The sequence below is a fragment of the Phaenicophaeus curvirostris genome, chromosome 5 (assembly GCF_032191515.1).
Source record: "Phaenicophaeus curvirostris isolate KB17595 chromosome 5, BPBGC_Pcur_1.0, whole genome shotgun sequence".
In the NCBI taxonomy this organism is placed as follows: Eukaryota; Metazoa; Chordata; class Aves; order Cuculiformes; family Cuculidae; genus Phaenicophaeus; species Phaenicophaeus curvirostris.
Genome location: NC_091396.1, coordinates 14,913,829 through 14,936,314, shown reverse-complemented (window position 1 = coordinate 14,936,314; position 22,486 = coordinate 14,913,829). Strand labels below are relative to the sequence as shown.

At 36.5% G+C, this 22,486-nt stretch overlaps 1 protein-coding gene across 15 annotated transcripts in view; it reads left to right on the top strand.

The window, feature by feature from the left end:
* SOX6 (SRY-box transcription factor 6) overlaps nt 1-22,486 on the top strand; it is a 375,864-nt gene that overhangs the window by 233,810 nt on the left and 119,568 nt on the right. The window lies entirely within an intron of this gene.

The following is a 22,486-nucleotide window of genomic DNA, read 5'->3' as shown; positions in this document are numbered from 1 at the left end:
GTTAAAGCTCCATGAAGTGAGCTTGCTGAAAATGCACAAGCTGGAATCTAGTTATTGTCAGCTCAGTAATGCTCTCTGAGGTTGTGTCTCTTTGTAAACTGTATTTAGCATTGACAAGCAAAAAGCAATTGCAATGCTACTGTTTCAGCACTAGGGAATATTCTCCCCCACCTTTTTTTCTTTTCCTTTTTTTTCTTTTTTTGTTATTGATCATGAAACCAATCCCCTGCCAGCAAGCTCTGAACACGACCAAATAAACCCATTGAAAGCAATTTGATACTTCTATTGGCAGGGTAAGCAGATCAGATACTCCCTTGAAAGAGAGCGAGAATTATAAACAAAACTTAGAAGTCTAGGAATAGCCCCCAGCTTCAGCATGCCCTTAAAATATTTTGTAATTGTATCTTCAATCATGAATTAGCCAGGAAAAACAGACATTTTTGCCTTTATATTTCACTGCTGTATGCTGTTTTTAATTGCCCACAGGCACACTGTTGTGATCTTCTTTGGAAGTTTAAAACTAGGATAAAAATGCAAATCTAATTATTTCTTTTATCTAATCTAATTAACTTTTACAAGTAATGATAGATACACTGTAGCCTGCATCAAACATTTTAATAATGATGTTTCTGGACTGAAGAATAGGTAAAACTACTGTAATTTATAAGCAGTCAAGATTATGGCAGTAGAAAAGGTAAATTATTGTGGTGGCTTAATAAAATACAGCTGAAGTTTATTAATTTACAGTAGAAAGGATACATGTCTCTTAAATACCAGTTTGCTGGTATTTTAAAACAACTTTTTTGTTTCTTTTTTTTTTTTTTAAACAGTTCAGTGTTAAAAAAAAATCTGTGTCTAACTCCCTGCTGCGCTGCAGTTGTGCCCACATGGAAGAGAGAAATGTGCCTGCACCTTGTAGCTGGTAGCTAAATCATTGATTCAGATTCATAGGGCTCAACCATAGGTGAGGCATCACAGCTTCTGTCCAGCTGAGAACTTGCTTCGTGAAAATGGAGACTGAGCCAGTGGAAGGAAAATAAATATGCTTAACATCAAACTGAAATGTTTCATATTTTATTTATTATTACATAGTCGCTTCTTAATGAGTTCTAAAGTCCTTGTTTGATAATCACCCAAGCAAAAGGTCTATTACAGGCCAGCTTTTTCCCAACAAAACTATCTTCGTGCCTGGCTGGCTTGGAATTTTCTATCAGGTGTGTAGGAAGAGAAGCAATGTGGGATCCTTACCTTCTCCCAGAGCAGCCTACCCTTTAATAAATATACCAGCAATGCTTTTTATTCTTTTTTCAGCCTCTTCTATACTAAAAATGCCTTGGCACAACAGCATCGTGGAGGCCTAAGCAAAAAGACACACTGTGCTAAAGGTTCACCCCTCCTATGCTACTGCTAAGCTTCTGGTTTTGCACCTTGTTTCCACATTTGCAAAGCTTCTGCTAACTGCTCTGCCCCTGAGGCCCTCAGCCCCTGGAACCAAGATTTATCCTGGCAAAGCAGAAAGTGGTTCTGGATTTGACTCTTAACACATTCCTTAAAACTGCATATGGTATTAAAATGGGGGAGTGGGATTTTAAAAATTCTAACTGTAACTGTCTAAGAGTTAAATTAGATTTCTTCCAGTTTTCTAATTCACTATATGTTTTTTTTAAATAGCTTTATTTCGCCTACCCGAGTCTAAACAAATTGTATTTAATGCAAAAATTAAGCCTTGTGTATATCTCTTTCATATGACTTCTCTAATTATAGAGCAGTAAATGGTAGAATAGCATATGTTAGCAACATGAGCAGCAGTCTATGAAATGAGCTACAAGTTAATAAAATGATCTTGTGGTGGTGTTGGCCAAATGTGAGCACACATGTTTTGGAAAGTGATATTTCAACAGACTTGAAGAATAGGACTTTAGCACATGGGTGCTGAACATGATCTGATGTGTGGAAATCAGTTAAACCAAAGTAAATGTCATTGTTTTTCAGGCTTAGATTGGTGCAGTAAATGATAGTAGCTGCCCTCCCACTTTTCCTCTCCCACGCCTGTATTAAAATTAGAAATTAAGGCACAGGCATCCATACTCCTCAGTTCAAGTACTGCTGCTTCAGTTGCTCTGGGTGTGCTGCACTGCAATCTTGCCAGTGGCTCAAGGGCTTGTTCTCAGCCGTGCCTCTGTCAAAGCCAGGGGCTAAAATCTCATTGATTCTATTGAGCCCAAGCAGTCGTTCTACAGCCTTTGCTTACAGAACGACCTCGGATTTTAACCCTGTTAAATTAAGGGCAGATTATGCAGGAGCTGGTTATAACAGCAGAGGATCAAGCTAATATTTGCTACCCACCTGTACTGCTGCCCAGGGCTCCCTCTCAGCTGGTGGTCTGCCCATTCCAGCCGTGCATGGAGTGATACCCTGGTCTAGCTCCCTAAGAGTTTGGCAAACATTATATCCCTCTGAAGCTCTCTGGTGCTATTCCTCTGGTAGTACAGGGCTGCATCACCCTCTCTGTCTGTCTGCATAATGTGATCTTTGCAATATTACAATATTTGAAATAATGCAATAATAATGCAGTATTTGCTTCAGCATAGAAAAACTATTTTCTTCCAAAGTGGCATGTGCACAAACTAAAATGGGTAACTGGGAGCGTAAACTGAGCCAATTGGCAGCCTACCACCAGGGCTGATTGCGTGTGTGAAGGCTTATTTGCTTGAGTAATACTTGCATAGCCTGTATTTGATGACTTGTATATCTAAGTGGTACTTGCATAAGTAGGATTTGCTGAATCGGGCACCTTATATGAGGAAGGACTTAGAATATTAGTGTCATTGTTGGAATATCAAAGATGTGAATGAGGCAGGGGCCTTAGGGGATGTAATTTGTTTTATGAGACAAGTGGACGTAGCTGGAAAATAAAGGCAAACTTCTGGGCACACCAGCTCCTTTTCAAGTCTTACATCAGCATTACATTGAAACATATCCCAGGACTGACAAACTGCCTAAGATATTGCCCTTTCGTTTCTAATTAGTTACTTTTTCAGTGATGCATTTTGTGTTTGAAAACCATGTGAAGGCCAAGAGGGAAAACAGTCAGGATTTGCATTACTTTTTTTTTTTGTTAAAACCCCCTCCATGCTATTTGACACACTCATCAGGAGACAGTGAATAAAGAAAATAGTTAATAAATGCTGTTATTGGAATGACTTGATTTATGGAGATATTCAGATATACAGGCAAGACTGGAATGTGATGATATCAGAGGTCAAAATTTCTGTCTGCAGAAGTAGGTATTTGGAGTAAAATGATGAAGTACAGCCCCCACATAAAAAGGCCATAAGCATTTAGCAAATAAATTGTAAAGTACTTTTTGAAATCTCACAGTAAAATGTGGAATTTACCAGATGGGCTAAATCCTGACTTAAAGAATCAAAATGTTTTTTAGTTGTAATTGTGGGAATGCTCTAGAATGCAAGTGTATTACTGAATCAATTTAGAGATAAAAGCTTATTTTAAATATAGTTAATGTCATGACGAAGAATAAGTAAGTGCATAGCTCTCTGTATGTATTCAGGAGTTATAAATTCACACAAAGAAAGTAGTACTTTGGGCAGACTGGTAAATGAACAAACCAGATGCTGTTTAACATTTGGTATACGTTGGATGTCATATATGTAAAAAAAAAAAAGTGAATTAATATATCCAATATTTACTGCCTCATGCAACCAGTTAATACAGACACTAGCTAAAATGCCAAAGCATAGCTCTCAAGAAAGGTGACTGGCCCTGCCTGGAATTTACCCATCTAATTTTAAAGTCATTGTTGGAGTAAGGAACAGCCGGTTTATGAATGCAGTTTGCATGCTATTTCCTTTTGTCTGTTACTTTAGAATCCTCTTCCCCCAAATAATTAAATAATGTAGTGACTTGTGCTGTATGCAAGACTTTTGCTTGTTTGAAAGAACCAGTCTTTTACATAATTTTTGTATATATCATCTTCAGTAAGCTGGGCATTTGCGCAGCTCGGGTAAATTACATCTATATTGAGAAGCTAAGAAGTTACACTGTGTGCATTCCATACTTGAGGGATGGGAAATAAAAATTGATATACTGTGCGGCACATGATATAACACAGTAAAATATCTTTTAAATCCCAGAGGGATGCACTGACATCACCACACTTGATTCACATGCAGTTACTCCCACAAAATGTTATTAATTTTACATTGAAGTTTGTAATCATTCAATAAAAAGAAAATAAATGATGTAAACAGTGTACAATGGTGCATTATGAAATGCTGAATTCATCTCATTCACCCACCCAAAATGGCAGTATGTTAAGAAAACTTTAAAGTTGTAACACCAAATAATAAAAGCAAAGAAATTCACAGTTGATGGTGAAGTATGAAATCCATCTTGAGACACATCACTGCCCAAAAGCATGAAAGGGGACTTCTCAGCTAGGGAACTTTATTTTAAAGTAATTTAGAAGTCATTTTTATTCTGTAAGTGAGAGATTAACCAGCTAGAGGAACGTATAGTTAGTTTTACATCTATCTAGTTATCAGGTAGATAAATGAGTAGTGTGGGTACTTGCTACGGGTAACAAAATAAAGTTGACAGTGCAGTGTGTACCTAATTACCTAAGCACAGACTGAGACTCCTTATTTGACAAAGAAATTTGTATAATTTAAATACAGAATCGAACTTTTCTCAGGGGAGGATGTATGGCACTTGTTTTCTGCTCTGACAATGAATGACTTGTATGAAGAACTCTGCTATCACATTTCTAGCTTTGCCTTTTCCATCTCTTTGAATTTTATTGGTGAAGCATTTTCAGGATACTCTTCTCCTTTGTAACTGTGTATCTCAGCATCTTGCAAGCTCAAGTGCATTATCTTTACTACACTCTTTTGAGGAAGAAAAAAAGCATATAGATATTTGGAGGCATCTAATTTTAGATATCTAATTTGGGTGACTGAATTAGGATTTTTGGCTCCATATATAAAGCGGTCCAGGTGCTGTGAATTACCTCCTGTTAATTAGCCGATGAGGTTCCTAATTTAAGCACATAAGTTAAATTTCCTTAGTGACTTGATCCAGTTCTTATATGAAACTTGACAGACCTGAAATCTGTGGTTTCAGAATTCATGGAGTGGTTCTCTAATGTCTTGATCATCTTTTCTATCATGACTTTCTGTCAATTTATCCCTTGCCCTAATTTACTCTGACAGCGCTTTTAGCCAGAGTGAGTCCACTTCAGCCAAACAGAGAAATATTTGTTCATTCCTCTTACCGACTCTTCTCCCTCAATGAAAACCATTTCTGCTAGACTGAATGTCCCATGTGGTCAAGTCACTGACCACATACAGCCATTGTCATGTAGAAAGAGGCACACGAAGAGACTGCTGTCCCTGAAGAAGCCTGTAGTTCCCCAAATCCAAGTATTTTCCTTACAGGTATGGAGCAACCTCCATGGCTGTGAATCGTCCTTTGCAGTGGCTTATTGTGGAGAGAAAATAATTTTTTGTTTGAAGAATGCCTAGATTACTTAGTGGTCCCTCATATATTTTGTAGGGCATTCAAAAAACTTACTAGAAAGAGCTGTTAAATAGTTTTTTGTTTAATCAAAATGGCTCCTTCTAAATGGAGAACTTGCGTGCCACATTTTAGGTCAGAATATAGTTTTATGGCCAAGTTATAAACCTCTGAAAAAGGGGGCTTATAATGGAAAGGTTGACACAACATTAATTTTAGTGTTGTAAACGCAATGGTATAATTTTGGAAAAAAAGCCTTTATAGCTCTGCTAAGATATTAATTGCAGGAAATTACAGCATATCCTATTAAAGTATTATGTCAGTGACATACATAGCATATAACACCTTTGCATATTCTCCCTTGTTTTCACGGTAACATTTTGCATTCCTGTATGTAAAGAGTAGGTGGATAAAGTGGCTCAGAGTTTCTGATCATTTTTGCACAAGGGGAAAAAAAAAGCCTGGGTCATACTTGCTTATGGCCTGCTCTAGAAACAGACCTTCTGTGAGCCAGGTAAATCTAATATGGATATCAAGGAATGAATGAAATTATACTGAAATGAAAGTCTTTCCTTTGTTTTGTGACTTTTGCACAAGAGTGTGAATTTGGACTCAGTCCTTATTCACACGAATTAGAGTTTTTTTTCAGAATGGTTTTCTTTCCAGAATGGCAAACTTATTTTTACTGATAAGGGCTTACATTTCATTTATTTATACTTACAGAATTGTCCCTTACTGTTATGACTGTATAGCAGACCCCATCTCTTACTTTTTTGATTTCTGTTCAATTAATTTTTAGGAAATGCATTTTATGTATACATATTGGGGGAGAAGCTGTAGATTCCTATTAAGTTGGAATTAAGTTAAGATATTAAGATAAGTTATTAAGTTAACATTCCTACATGTGCATAGCATTGTACAGTTTTTTTATTCCTAAGAAATAGGTTTTTTATTGCATTCCTCCCACCTGCAGGATTGCAGGGGCGTGGTATAATGATACCATGTTTTCATTACAGGAATTTGTTCTTATAGTGTAATTATTTGTTAATATCTTGTTTTTAATCTTCACTGAATTTTAGCCTTTGTGTATAGTCTAAGGTTGGAATTTTTTTAACTGTGGTTGTTTCTTCTGACTATCAGATCTTTCAGGACAAAGGGCCACATCTTTGTACTACCAAAGCACCTCACATTGAGGTTATGATCCTATAAGGATCCTATAACACAAGTTTAAAGAGAAAAATATGAATGTAAGCTGTATTTTATATATATATATGGAATATATTGATATCTTATCTCTTTCACCCTCTGACAACAGTGGAGCATGAACAATTCTTTCACGAAAAAGTTATGACTGTTGTACTGTAGATGAGGTTTTAACAAGATGGGAGAAAAGACCTTTAGAAAGACCCCACTGATATGAAAGTTCCTTGGACTGTTGACATTTCCCATTAGTTGCAAGGCTTTAGCATATAACCATCAACTATATCTGGTTTTACTTATCAAATCCAGAACTGCTTTTTCTCTGCCTGCTGAGCAGGGAAAACTCCATACTGTACCAGTTTCTTTTTACTTGGGGCTCCCAGTATCATCAGGATTAAAGCTGTCAGAACAGTCAGCCCTCTTTATTTTGTGGTTTTAAATACAAAGCGTAATATTGTTGCTTGAGAAATGGCATACTTTCAATGTGTTAAAAATTGCCGAGTGGACAAAACAAAAAGGAACCCTATTAATAGCAGGCGTTGAAATATTGCTCTCACCATTTCGGGGAAAGAAGATACAACTCTGCACTTTAATTTGTTTTTATTCTACACCACTAACTTGTCTACATTGGCTGAATCCTACACTCAAGTATAAGGAAAAACTCATGCTCAACTTTGTGAGAGTTTTGCTTCATTGAATGCAGCACAGGGTGCCATTTCCTCAGCTGGTGGTGTTCATTTTCTCTCCACTTATGTCAGTCTAAAACTAGAAGTACAGAATTAGGCCCTCTTTTTAAAAACAAAAAGAGCTTACGTGGAAGTGACAGCATTTCATTTTGCCTGTTTTTATTCATTTCAGAATATTCCTCTGCTCTGTGTGTGCATTTCTATTTGGGGATAATTGTACCCATCCACCCTAGCTTGGAGGTAGCTGATACATCGTATATGAATATTTTCCATCTTGCATGTGTTTACTTCAGTTATCCTTTTGTGCAATTTTTTTTTTTAATCATTAGAGTCCTTTTTCTTTTGTTTTATTCAGGATTGTATAGATGCATCTTTGTGGTAACAATTCTTAAAGAAAAAAAAACTGAAATGATTTCCTAATATTACTTTCCTGTTTGGTTTGTTTTGATTGAGAAAAGACTCTCTTCCTAGTCAAAACTACACATCCCACATTTTATTTACCCTGTTGTTTTACTATCAATCAGTTGAAATATGCATATGTTTCAGCTGTAGCTTTAGGAAGAACAGAGTATACTAGTAATTTATACAGTAGACACTGATGATTATTGACCATTAAAGAGTAATAAAACATTTCCTGTGTGAAATACATGTAGCATCAAATGTCTTCATTTCTAACAGTAAATGTTTCAGATTTACTTCACAGACATTAACGTTATTATATAAAGGTGAAAAAGTGGCTACACTCTAGCAAACATAGGTCACCTCCTAATAAATGAATGGAGTTGTAAGCAAAAGAAAGAAATACTTTGAAGAAAGTCCCAGGCTCCTGTGTATATTAACCAGAGCAGATGAAATGATTTATTGGGTTTTATACACAATCTGTAAAGGGTAAGCATTGCTAACAGAATGAGTGGCAGCCTCAGGGAGCTGAGTAGCCCCGAGGGACCAGCCTTTGTTCCTCTGGACTTGACAGGCATGTGTCCCTGTTAAATGAGGGCTTAATTTCTCTCATATGTGCACAATTTCCAAGCTCAACAAAGGCAGCCAGCACTGGAGCTATTTAAAAGAAGCAGCTCACAAGGAAGCATTCCTGGAGAAAGGGGATGCTAAGGGGCTAATTACTCACCACAGTTCAGCAACTGATTTTTTTTTTCTGAACGAGGTTTATTAACATGGAACTGCCACTTTCATTTTCCATAAACATACATTAAAATTATAAGGGTGTTATTTCTCTTTATAAAATAACCATTTAAAAGATCCTACTGACCAAAAATAAAATAAGTGTGTTCATTTTATTTTGGGCCTGCAATGAGAGTCTTCATCTCTTAAGCTCATGGAAAGATTTTTTAAAAAAAGGTACAGAGAAATTGCTTCTCTAGTATCATCTTGTTCTTTCTCAGTCTTTCCTTGTCTCACATATTGTAGTAGGAATTGTCCTCACTGCTTACTTAATTTATGTAAATATTATAATTCATATTGTCCAGATAAATGGCTCAGTATACATAAAGCACATTAATATTTACTTAATTTTATGTCTATTTTGGTATGCTTTTTATAAGCATTTCACTACAAACTTAAATATACGTTTAGACCCAGCAGACCGTTCTGGTGGTTTTCCAGTACGAAAGCAGTGCTATTCCATAAGAAGTAGGACTCATCCCCTCCTTTTCTAATATCGGACATGGGTCACCCCTGTGTTACTTGCAGCTGGCATTCTCTGTAGAGAATGGGCAATCATTTGACAGAGTGATTGTGATTTTTTTCATAGTGTAGCAAAGAGTTATTTTCTTTGGACAGTGTTGTCAAACTGTTGTTACGTTGAGATAAAGATGAGCCACTCCACTGCAACCGGTTTGAAAATGTTGTAGTCAACGTTAGCAAATCAGTTTGTCAAGAAATACTCCATGATTTCTGGCTTATTTCCTCTTCTGAAATTAATAGAAAACTTCCTTGTGAAACAGGCAGCTCATTTGCTTCTTCTCAATGAGAAAATGCTGGTCCTCTTAAAAACAGAACTAAAGCAGGTGGAAAAAAGCATTTTCCCATTACTCTGTGGGGTCATAGGCTGAATGGGCTTGAGCATGGCATAGCAGAGGTTTTTGGACCTGTGCAATCAATCAGATCTCATGGCCTGGCTCAGGACATGGTGCATGTACATTTGTGAAGACTGAGACAACTTTAGCAATTGTAGGGTGATGTCATTAGAAGCAGCTTGCTTTTTGGATTAAGATGAGCCTTTGAATGTGAAAGGAATAAAATTTAGAAAAAATGAAATGGGAGCATCTATCAGAGTGCTCCTTCCACCATTGTACAAAGCATTTGTATGGGTAATATTAGATATTACCCCTTTGGCACAGGTCCTATGAAATTGTTGTAAGGGTTACTCACCATCTAACGTTACAGATGTAAGTATGTGTTTTTGAATTGGTTCCTTCATACATGTTCTGTTTAGTTGTTTATTTTTTTGTCTTGGGTTGTAGGGGTTTTTAGGTTTTTTTTTTTTTAGTTTTTGGGGTTTTTTTTGAACAATGGTATAGGTTGATATTCAGGCAGTTTTGAATCTAAACTCAACCAACCAAATTTGTCTGTTTTCTTGATCAACTTAAGCAATAAAGCAAGATTTAATCTTAATCTTTCTAGGGCTAGGATGGTAAATTAAGGAATGTTTTTCTTTCTTTGCCTGGTTTCTTTGCCATGTAATTTTTGTATGATAACCTTATTTAAAATTTTTACATCAAGTGGCCTCCTTTGGAACCAATATATGTTCTGTTCTGTTATTTCAAATGTAGTAATTGTAATTACAGGAATTGTTTTGAAAATTTCAGGTGAAGCTTATAATCTCTCAGATCTACATTAAAAATTGTGATTAAATATTAGAGAAATATTTTTCTAATTTCAGTACTTCTAATCCATTACATAATCTAGGCAACAAAAATATTTATCCTCATAGATTTAACAGAGCAAATTACCAGGTTTTGTTCTTTGAGCTTCCATTGTACATGTCAGAAGATGGTGAATGTACAAACCATAGACTGCAGAATGTTAAGAAAGAAACTAGTTGCAAACTTTTAAATGCTTTAAATCATCCTCTAGTAGAAAGTGCTCTAGCAGTATGAGAAATTAAAGATTTTAGAGGTAGTATTTTAAATGAGACGTATCCATTCTTTCTTTCTGAGAAGAATGGAATGGACAGTGGATCAATAGAATGGGATATAGGACTTTGTTTACCCACTCTTCCCTTTTGAGTCTTTCCTTTTCATGCTGAAGAAGGGAATAATAATAATAGGAAGGAGTGCAAAGCTTCCTAACGATTTGTTAAGAAGGGTTTTTTTTATGTAATTATGAAGTAAATAAACTTATGTTTCTTTTTACTAGATAAAGGATTTGATAGAAGTCACAGATCTGACTTAGATCCTACTTACCTCTGTGCAAATCATGAATAGCTCCAAAGGACAGAAACAGTACATCTGCCTTCATCCTGACAATAGATTTACAGCTGTCAAGACTTAGTCACCCATTTATTTCCTTTCTTTCTAAAGATGACAAAGTATATAACACTTGATGAACTGCAGCTTCCAGGAACATTCAGATGTTCATACTACAAAGCCTATAATGCAAGTTGAAATCTTGGCTGGATTAAAATTCTGCTTTGGATGAAGTTAAGGAGCTACATATTTGCAGAGACATTTGGTACTGTTAAAAGGCCCAGGGAAAATGGTTTAACCTGGATTCCATGCAGATTCTGACTAAGCCCTTCGCTAAAGATTTGTTTCCATTCTCTGGAGGAGGAGGGGTTCCTCACCAAGAGACTTTCTTTCCATCTGATTAAGAGAAAGCACCTCCTAATCAGAAAGGAGAGTCTCACACAGATTATCTTCTTGTCATACTATGACAGGACCCAGATTTCACTGAGGCTTTTGTGAAGAGCTGTGGAGAGTATTAAAGCCATGGCTCCACAGTGCTTAGCTTTTTTTTTATTCCTACAATAGAAAAAAAAAAAAAAGAAGATGATCTCAAGCACAATGTTTCCAGCAAAGAATGAATTTTTATTCCTTTGCTGCATTGTTGTCTGGTTACCAGAATGAAGTGTTAATCATGTAAAAGCAGCATATCGGTCTAGTGAAGAAAGAAGGAATAATCAACAATTCATTCTCACATTCTTGCTACCTGAAGGCTTTGACTCAGTGTTACACTTCTCCTCCCCACTTCTTAGATCTTTTTCTGTATTTGCAAACAGCTGCCTTTGTCTTGTGAGAGGTTTATTACTGTTTTGCAGTTTACTTCCATAAAGTGGTAATAATGAATGCAAATTTCAGACAGTCAACCTGCCTGTTTTCCATGTTTGTCATAGCATTTAGTTTTAAAGAAAAACAAACAAACTCAAAACCAAAACAGTTTTTACACTGATTTCTGAAGGAAAGGACTTTTATAAAACTGTGCTGCCAGTCTGTCTATCAGAGTTTCACAGGAATAGTTTTTGGACACATTAGGATGTTAGGTAACTGTATTTGAGATACAGGAAAAAGCCTAAAAGGTATTGCATTCATTTAAGTCTCATGAAAGTTAGTGGCCATGATAAATCCTTTTAAGATGCCTTGCAAATAAAGGCTTCAGTATAAGCTCTCCCTATACCAGAACTTAAAGAATGTATTTGGGAAAGAGATGTTAAAATCCCCTAACTTCAGGAGAAGTTTTGATCTGAGCTTACACTTTAAAAGAAAGCAGAGAAGCAAAACTCTGAGTTTGCACCTCATGCAAAACCATGGGAAATGAGCATTCATAAATTATGTTGCTTACCAAACTACTTGTTCTGGATAAGCACACCCTTCCCATGGAAGCAGAATCTTGGGTTCTGACCAAAATACTGTCTTCTCGCCTTCTTGCAGTGGATTTCACATGTCAGGGAAAACAAAATGGGAAAGATTTAATTTCTGGTGATATATTTCATCTTCCTCTGTTTTCTGTAAATTTACTGGTTAGAATTTTGTCTAAAGTTTCCACAATTTACTTTGAATATGCTGCACAATTTGAACGAAGATCTTACTGGGAGATTTTACTATAAAGAAAGAGCCAATCTGACACCTGCTGTAGCACTCAGGTTCTTCCTTTTACAACGTTTGTGCTGTTGAGGCTTAGTTTTCCATTTCATCCACAAGAAGTTTTATGAAACTAAGACTTTCTAAACTTCTGGTGGTGGTACTGTAGATTTGTTGACAATAGTCTTATCTAAACTAAATTTACAGAACCTACAAAATAAGTAAGATTTAGATAGATGGAGGTTTATGACACTGGGAGCAAGTGTTCAAACCAACCTATGAACGACAGAAGTGCTTTTATTTCATTAGAGTATCACTAAAGTAAGAGAGAGAGATCTGCAGCATCTGCATTTAATCCAGTAATTTTAAATTATTCCTCATTAATTCACAGCTAGAAACAATCAGCGTTAGGATATACAGAGCTATTTTTTGTGTATCACAGGAAGGAGATATAACCTGGATCTGGACAAAATCTGGCACTATGTCAAGTACTACTTATTAATTTTTATCTCTGGCCCACAGTTTTCTCCTGACAGTTTGTACTTTTTTTCCCCATGTGTTCATTGATAGGTTTATGATCAATTCTGTTTCTAGTGTAAAAGGCTTCCTAGCTGTATAACTACATCAGTCCAGTTTCTCATAGCAACTCACCTGCGTTCAATGATTTTGCAGAGAAGCTGGAGAAACTTCCTAGCGAGAAGTACTAAAGGAGGAAAGTGCAGTGTAGTTGAGGAATGGAGGGGATCTCTCTGTTTCATTCATTGTGATACTTAAAAGGCATCAGTTCATAAAAGGATCTTAGAAACTTAGAAACTATTTTGTAAACTTCACAGGAAGTCACTTATTTGCTGCTTCTTTTGGGTCAGTAGTTTTAGACTCTCTTACTGGCTCAGTTTATGCACTTTCCAGTCCTGTTTCAGGATTTGTATCCTATCTGTGTGCCTAAACTACAATTGTGCCCCACAGCCTGGTGGTGTTTTTAACCCCATGAGGGGTGTTGTGTTGACGTGGCCTCCATCGTGCTCAGCTCCTTGGGCTTCTTTTGTAAGGAAAACCTAGATGTATGAGGAGTGAAACACAGCCCAGTCTCCTCCTGTTATGGGATCTGGATTTAGTTTGGATGCACTCTCAATCTAAGACTATAGAGCATATGAGCATAGGCTCAGTCTTACAGAGGCACTCCAGGGCATTTTAACCCTCACATTTAAACAAGGCCTGACTTAAAATAGTATGTTACTGTTTTACACAGAACTTGCTGGTTTAGCATGTCTTACATTTTCCGTGGTTCTTGGACCAATGCTTCATGGATCAGAGATATCTTTCAGTGTGACAGGAAGCCCTACAGCTCCATTCATCTCAGCAGGAAGTGATCAGTAGCTATATGATTCAATTCACTCTCAGTTTAGTGAGTAAAATAGGTTTACAGAAGAGGGGGCACCAGAGCTGGCAAAAGAACAAGCATAGGAGTGAGTGCCTGAGAGGAGGAAGGAGAGGGATTGAAGAGGGAGCACGGGGGCAGGAAGACCTTCCACTTTGAGGTGTGTGGCCTTAAATCATGCAAGCTGTGCTGTAAATTGGAGTTTAAGATTGTAGAAGCTCTAATCATTTTCCTTGTGAAATCTGTTTCTTCAAATGTTGTCTGTGGTGTGGTAGTCTGTACTGTGAAGAGAACTTGTAGTACACAGCAACAGTAGCAAAAAAGCTTCACTTTCTAGAGTTGTCTGTTTTGCAATTCGAATAGAAAAGGAAGAGATCAGATTTGTATTGTAAGCTGAATTGCCTCTGGAAATAAGCTTTATGCAACTCTGTTGTGTGCGTGAAGGTGCATGTGCCACTAAATTCTAAGGCTGTTGGCTCATTGCAGCTGAATTTGATAGAAAGATAGATGTTTCAAAGAATACTAAATTCCCACGGTCTTTGTGAAAGCAGACAGCTATACTGATGTGAGGGATGTTTTCCAGAGTCCTTCAGATGTGCTGGGTTTCTTAGCTCTACCTTTACAGGAAAAGTTGCTGTGTGACTGGTGTTGAATGAGGGAATCCAAAATGGTCAGAGTCCTTATATGTAACCCAACCACAGGAAAAGCTTCTGTGGAGATTTCACATCAGTAAACAGTGAAGTCAAACAACTGGAAGTCACAAATCCCTTGGGCTGTATTTGTCCCAGAACTTGTGAAACTTCTTGTGTCACTCATCCTTTGAACAGTTTGTATTCCAGAAGTAAACAGAGAGCGAAGCGGAGATATTGTCATTGGTTGATCTATGAACTGTGATCTGATAGCAGCTCCAAAAGAAATCTGCCTACTTGGAATAAATTTTGCTGTGAAAAACAATTTAGGACTGGAAGACAAGAGAAATTTCTGTCAAATTATGATCTCAGAGTGTTTCCTGTAGTAAAAGAAAAGTCATGAACTGAAAATATCTGATCTTTTGGTTTCAATTCAGTACTTCAAAGAGGGAATATTGGCGTTCTAGAGAAGTATTTAAAATGCGTATGTGAATGCACAGGGGTATAAGTGAAAATATGGAGTAGCAGTGGAAAAAGGTTTTAACACCCTTGAGTTTGGGATAGCTTCTTTAACTGAAAAATCACAAGTGGATTATGCACACATCATACCATCAAAGACATAGAATTTGTTTTGGCAAAAAACATAAGCAGAAATATTAAGTAGAGTGGTGGGAAAAAGTGGAAAAACAAGGAAAGTTTGAATAATAAAAAATACAGTATTTATATAGGTCATTCTTTTATGTTGACAGAATTTTTTACTGGGGAAGGTTCTATTCTTATGTGGTTATGGGAACATAAGTTTCTTCTGATTAATTAATAGGAGGTGAATTTTAGGTAAAATAGAGTGAGGAATCTACATGATACATAGTGCAAAGGTGGGAAATATGTATGCATTACAATTCTCTGTCGACACTGAATCATAGAATCACCAGGTTGGAAGAGACCCACCAGATCATTGAGTCCAACCATTCCCACCAATCTCTAAACCATGCCCCTCAGTACCTCATCCACCCACACCTTAAACACCTCCAGGGAAGGCGAGTCAACCACCTCCCTGGGCAGACTGTTCCATTGCCTAATGACCCTTTCAGTGAAGAATTTTTTCCTTATGTCGAGCCTGAACCTCCCCTGGCAGAGCTTGAAGGCCATTCCTTCTTGTTCTGTCCCCTGCCACTTGGGAGAAGAGGTCAGCTCCCTCCTCTCCACAACCTCCCTTCAGATAGTTGTAGAGAGCAATAAGGTCTCCCCTCAGCCTCCTCTTCTCCAGGCTAAACAACCCCAGCTCTCTCAGCCATTCCTCATAAGGCCTGTTCTCCAGCCCTTCACCAGCTTTGTCGCTCTTCTCTGGACTCGCTCCAGAGCCTCAACATCCTTCTTGTGGTGAGAGGCCCAGAACTGAACACAGTATTTGAGGTGCAGTCTCACCAGTGCAGAGTACAGAGGAAGAATAACCTCCCTGGACCTGCTTTGAATGTCTTTGAAAAATCCTCTTTCCTCTGTCTGTTAGTTTTTTCTGCCCTTTTCTTTTGTTTTCTTGTTTCTACTTCTCTCATTTCTTATTTGCTGTTGAGAAAGACTGCTGCACATGCAGTACTGTCAGGTTAATATTCATTGCCATGGTTATGGAAAAGATGGTTATTGCACAACTGTTTAATTCATTCATTGTTTAAAAGCACTTTGAAAATCAAACGATTAATCAATTATCTAAATATCACATTGAAGAAACCAAAATCTCTATGGAGTGGAGATATTCTAAAAAGGTCTTTTGTTAATGGTCTTTCCTTTTAAAGAAGTTTTATTACATAATTTATTTCTTGAATTTAAAAAATAGCTAGAACTTCTTTATACAATCACCCCTAAAGTTCACCAGTTTAGTTCTACCGTATGCTCGGGGTATCCCAAGTGGTATAAATGCACATCTAGTCACACTGCATTCATACAGATACACTGCATAAACTCTGCCCAGCTGTACTATATCAGACAATACTTTTATAGGGGATAACTGGTGACAATATAAACCATGAGAAAGAGAGAGATTCATATGGTTTCTACATGTCACCAGAAAGCCAAGATTAAAAATAGAGTTTAACAATGTGTGTAGCTCTGGTGCTGCTGGTTATTTGTGGCAAATGGGTACTGTTGAAAGACATAGGCACAAAAAGCAAGGGTTTGAGGTTTTTGTTCAATATACTTAAAGATCTGAGCAATTGGTTAGGAAATATGGGAGACAACTCAGTACACTGCTAAAATTAGCAACTAAATTCCTTTTAAAACACATAACCCTTTTGTTTAATGACTTAGCAAAAAGCCATCTGTGCTTTCCTGGATTTTTCTTTTTCCTTGAAGTATCAGGTATTGACCATAATTAGTTGCAAGGCACTGATAGAGCTGAACTGAGTTTTAGGCTATAGGAGAAAGAACTGAAGGAGAGTCAGTTCCGTTCAATGTGTTGGAGATTTCCTCATGGTATGACAACATGAACTTAGTCTTCACTCACTATTTTTTCTGAGAAGCAAGGGATGTCCCTCTTCCTAAAGAATTGAAAAATCTTGCTGGATAAGTCTCAAAAGAAGGGTTATAGAAAGGAATATTTATTTATCCTATTTTACAGTCAAGAAACTCAGACACTTAAGTGACTGCCTCCAGTCTCACAGGAAGCCTGGGTGGTGCTGGGAATTGAACGTAGATAACCTGAGTCTGACTGCTTGGTTCAGAAGACCACTTTAAAATGGTTTAGAATGCGGCTTTAATAATCTGTTAAGTAGGGTCTGAATGATGTAGAAGATATGGACTGGAGAACACCCTAGGTACATAATATATCTTCAGTGTATGTATATGGTATTTTATAGGAGTGTATAAGCTTGGTTGCCATTTCAGACATAGATTAATATCACAGAGTGTCTCAGCACACTGAGCATACATTGGAAAACACTAAAGAAAGGGAGTTTTTAGATTGCTAATGATTTCCTTTTAAGGAACATGTGACTAAGGGCTGAGAGAGTTTGCTGCTGAAACTGCTTACTACAAGCCTTTGAAAATTCCCTGTCTAGTTATTCACATAGGAAATATCTGGTTGCCGGCATAGTTGGCTGTGCAGGCTTCCATGAGTACCCTGTATTTATAAAGCCTGTTCATTCAGGCCTTTGAATGAGAACAATTGACAGAGTAATTTTTGTTAGTTCTTTTTAAGTATATAACAAACTTGCCCCTTGACTTTTGGATATGATGCTTCATTGTGATTCATGCAAAAACCAAAACCCATATGCTAAAAAGACAGATAAATATAGAGATGAAATATCATCACTTCATTTAATTTTTAGTGTCACTGTTTTTTGGGGGTTTTTTGTTTTTGTTTTTGTCTTATTTTCCCCCACTAGAAATAATATTTTTATCGTGTACCTGCCTTTAAGTTTTCCAGCTCTCAGGCTGTCAATTCCGTGTCCTTCATGACAAACTGTATTCACTTAAGGCTATATTCTCAAAGGCTTTTGGAAAGTGGCCTGGAAAAATTGTTTGTAAGCCTGTTTGCACGAGTAAAATGCCAAATTGTGTCTGTAAGTGAGTGTGTCTAAGCCTTCAGTTCTTTTCTATATTTGCTGTAGTACTTGAGAAACATTTTATCACTACAATTCTTTGAACAACAAGTACTAATCTGTTGCTGGAATTCTTTTAATTTCACCCTTAGCAAGAATAATTTACTTAATTGTAATGTGTCTGAATGTCCTCAAACTGATTTTCATGTGACACTAGCATGATTTCTGACTTTGGATCAGCTAGCTGTTGCATCACTTTGATTTTTGCAAAAAGAATGAAGGAGTTGTACAAATCCTTGTGAAGTGAAATCATCAGGTTTCCTAGAGCTTGACTTTTTAATTATCCTTTTCATTCATGGAATGGTTGAAAATAAATTTCGTGTAAGGTAACTATTATTATATTTTAGAAAGATATATGTTCAACTTGCTGCAGAAATCCAATGCAATTTTGCTTTTTAAATATTGTTAAAATATCTTGAGCATCTTACTGAAATATTTTAAGGTCCTCATACTTCTCAGACTGGCCTGGTTTTACCCCACCAGATTTTAGGGTGCAACTTATGGAAGGAGCAATTTATTCCAACTGTTTCTTTTCAGGAGAATTTGAAATCAATTAGAAACCAAATCCCAAAGTACATCTACAAATGAGATACCAAATTGTTTAAATTTTAAAAATTAAAAAATTTGCACCTCCATGTTATGGCACCTGAAGCATGTGGATCCCAAAAGTTTATTAATTTTTAAGTAATCATAATAAAATACTGGTTTTATTAAATTTGGTGAGAAAAGAATAATAGATCCACACAAACATACAGATATGCAGAATTTAAAATACAGATTCCAAAGGTGTGAAGGGATCAAGATATTCTGTCCTTTTGCATTTTGCATCAACAATTTTGAATGTAACGATAGTTTGGCAATTCACACAGGCTGGTTGTATCCACATGTGTAAGCAAGTGAGGGCCCACATTTAGAGGAAATTATATGCAGAATATTGCCAAGGTAAATTATAAAAAAAAAATATGCATAAATAGTTCACATTTCTTACCATATTTCCTCTGTCTGTCTTTATACAGAATATTAGATGCCTTCAGGATTTGTTGTGCTAACTGCAGAGTACAAAGAATACTATCTTGGTTTTGAGCATTTCTGCTTAATTGTAATCTATATAGCTCAGAGCAAGAGAAGCACAAGCATCTAGTATAAATGAAGAGGGGGGTTAAAAATCTCATGAAAAAGAAGGTTTACCACCATAAAACTGACAGAAACATGAGCAGCTAATTGCTGTAGGCTCCATACGTCTTCAAATGACCTAAGGGGATATCAACAAATCACTTTCCACTGGGGTATAGTAACAGCAATGGCATAACAGTGAAATCACTGGCAAAAACTAGGGGAAAAATTCTTTTAAAGTATTGGCTTTAGCACATCAGTGAGCAATTCTTTTTCCATTTTAATGGTTATTAATGTGTGTGCTTGCATTTAACATTCGCAAATCCTCCCTTCCTACTTTACTCCCCAAAAAACAACTGGTAGTGTGGTAACTGGATGTTATGTTTGTATCTCTAATTTCCTTATGGACCTGTGATCCTGAATAATTTTTTCTAATACTGATACACAAAATGTAAATTATTCAGCACTAGAATTTATACCTTTACCCCCCCAAAACCAGAAGAGATCAGATTAAAAAAAGAATGATTTTGATTTTAAACCATTAGAAATGAGTTTGTTCTTGATCACATGTTCCAAGTTGCTAATTTCTAAAAAATAAACATAAATCTTCAGAGTTTAAGGAAATTAATTAGATCATTTTGCAATCACTGGTGAAAGATAGCATGTAAAAGAATTTGGAAACACCCCTAGCAAGGCCTATTCTTTTCTATTTTTGTAGAACTCCTCAAACCCCTCAACTGAACAGGTTTTTTAACATGATGAAAGATATGACTCCTAACAATTCTGTTTGGCTGATACTAAATAATTAGTGGTAGATTTCACATTATTCCTATATTTTGTTTTCTCATGGGCAGTAATGAACCTCAAATATATCATCAGGATCTTTACTAGGTAGCTTAGTTTAAAAAACAGATTGCTCCATGACTTAACTACAACGCTGGTCAAATGACATTGCTAGGCAATATGCAATGAACCATATCACTTTGGGAAAAAAAATGCTGTCTTTTCCTCCTCCCCTCAGGTACCCACATGTTTTGCTGACAGTTGTTGCCATTATAATCAATGAAATTTTGAACCTTTTCTAAATCAAACTTCTTTTTTTAATTTAGAAAAAAAGCTGGTACGAGCAGTTACAGCTAGATTTTTGGACTAGTATGGGCAGATTTTGTTGCAGTTGTAAGTCTTAAGGCACTTATTTCTAGTCCATCTCCAGCATCATGTCTGGAGTTTGTTTGCCGTGAATTCAGACAACAGACTTACTCTTTCTGTCTCCCGAAGCCATGAACTTCACCAGTTGTATCAACAAGATGTTTTTCTTTTCCTGAGGAATTTAAATGGGAGAAAAAAATCTACACATATTCAATGATCAGCCATGGTATTGCATTGTTTAACCTAACCACAAGACAGTGCTGATATAGCTCCAAATACTGCTATGTATTTGAAAAAAAAAGAATACATTAGAGAAGAATAAACACTACAGAATATATATTGAGACATACAAGATTCAATCACTTTTTGTAGGTGCAAATGTCTTACTATTACAAAGCCCACTTTTGAAATGATCTTTTATTTTTAAATGACCTCATGCCAACCACAGGTACAGCCATATTTGTGGTTTCCCCAGATATTGAATGATGTTCTGTACTAAGGTCAAGCACTCTCGTGACATTTAACCATTGGAAATGAAAGAAAACATTTGTGGTGTGAAACAACAGCACGTACTTGACCCTCCAAAGCATATCCATTTATAAATGGATAAAAGTGACTATTTAAAGTTGTTTTATATGGAACCACTGTGTCCGCTGAAACCCCCTAATTTAGTGTTTGAAAAAGCAAATGATGTGTGGGTACAGGAACATGCGTTTTTTAAAAAACATCTGTGGTGTTCCTTGTGTTGCATTTGATCTTAGCGGTAAAACAACAAAGCCAAGTTTTAGAGGGACTTTGCTGCTGTCCTATTTTTAATTCACCATTATGTGTTAAAATAACCATTAATTTAAAGTTAACAATCACAGCCTTGCTTTCAATGGTTTCTCAGGTATTTTTTTTAAACCAGTTTATAATTTTACAGTTTGTTTTGCATAAGGGGTGCATCCCTAGATGTAGATTAGGGAACTGGTGGTGAATAAGTCACATTCCTTTCCTGCTCCCTACTTGCTGTTGGGAAGAGGATGAATGAATGAGAGAAAATGTTATTTCACCCTCTTTTCCAATCTCCTTATGCGTATGGCCAAGCTGCATCAAAAATGTGGTTGTTTAGGTCAGCCAAGACTCTCCATTCTGCCTTCTTGCGTGCTTGCAGGAGTTGGCAAGGGGTTGTGATTTGAGTGCTACTACAAGGAGGTGTATTCCCACCCATCTTTCTTTCTAAGCTCAAGGAAAGCAAGGCAATGACACTCAAACCCTTTTCATTTAATTATTTTTTTCTTTTAATACCCTTTGACTTCAAGCATAATTATAACTTATAAATAACTCGCAAATATTAGTAAGTGTCAAAATGCACTTGCCTGTGTGGAACTCTCTGAAGGTTATAAAATGTGAGAAGTTGATTGGATCTCGAGGAAGAGAAATCAGCGTTAAAATGTGGGTTTGAGGCATGAGAGACTTTCAGAATGTATTTTTAAACAATCTGGGCATAAACAGGTCAATTGAAGACAGCTTCAGAAACATAGCTTTCTTGAACCATTTATAAGCATTTTGTCAAAGAAAGCTGAACTATGACTAATTCTGTGAGTGGTATGAATTATTAGGTGATGAATTTTAAAAGTAGTGTCCAGATGTAAATAGTGAAAGCATCCAAAATATTACTCAGCAGCTGCAAGAGCTATAGGAAAAGCTGACATGACAAATTTAGTCATTTCTTAATCACTTTCGTTAGGCAGTATTGTCAGTTCCAAAAGGCAAATTTTCATCTTGATTTAAGCCTGTAATAGAAATGGCTGAAAAATGAAAAGTTTTTCAAACTGTTTACTTGCAAAACACCTTTTAGGTCATTTTGGAAGCTTCTTATGACCTTGCAATAGTGTTCTTTACATATGGGAGTTAAACAATACACGCTTAGACAGCTTATATCAACAAGGCAATATTTTCCACCTAAAAAAGTGACCTTAACATGCGTGCAAGTGGCAAAACTGGCTTAAATACATTATTTACAGCTATATAAAAATTTATTAATTAGTTACATATGATTTAAACAAAAATGATTGTTAAAGCAGAAAGTAGAGGTTGATATGAATTCTATTCTGCAGTAGCTTTCTGATAAAAGAAGCAGTGACCCAACTCATTAGCCCTTTGATTTAATATATTGACACTTGGG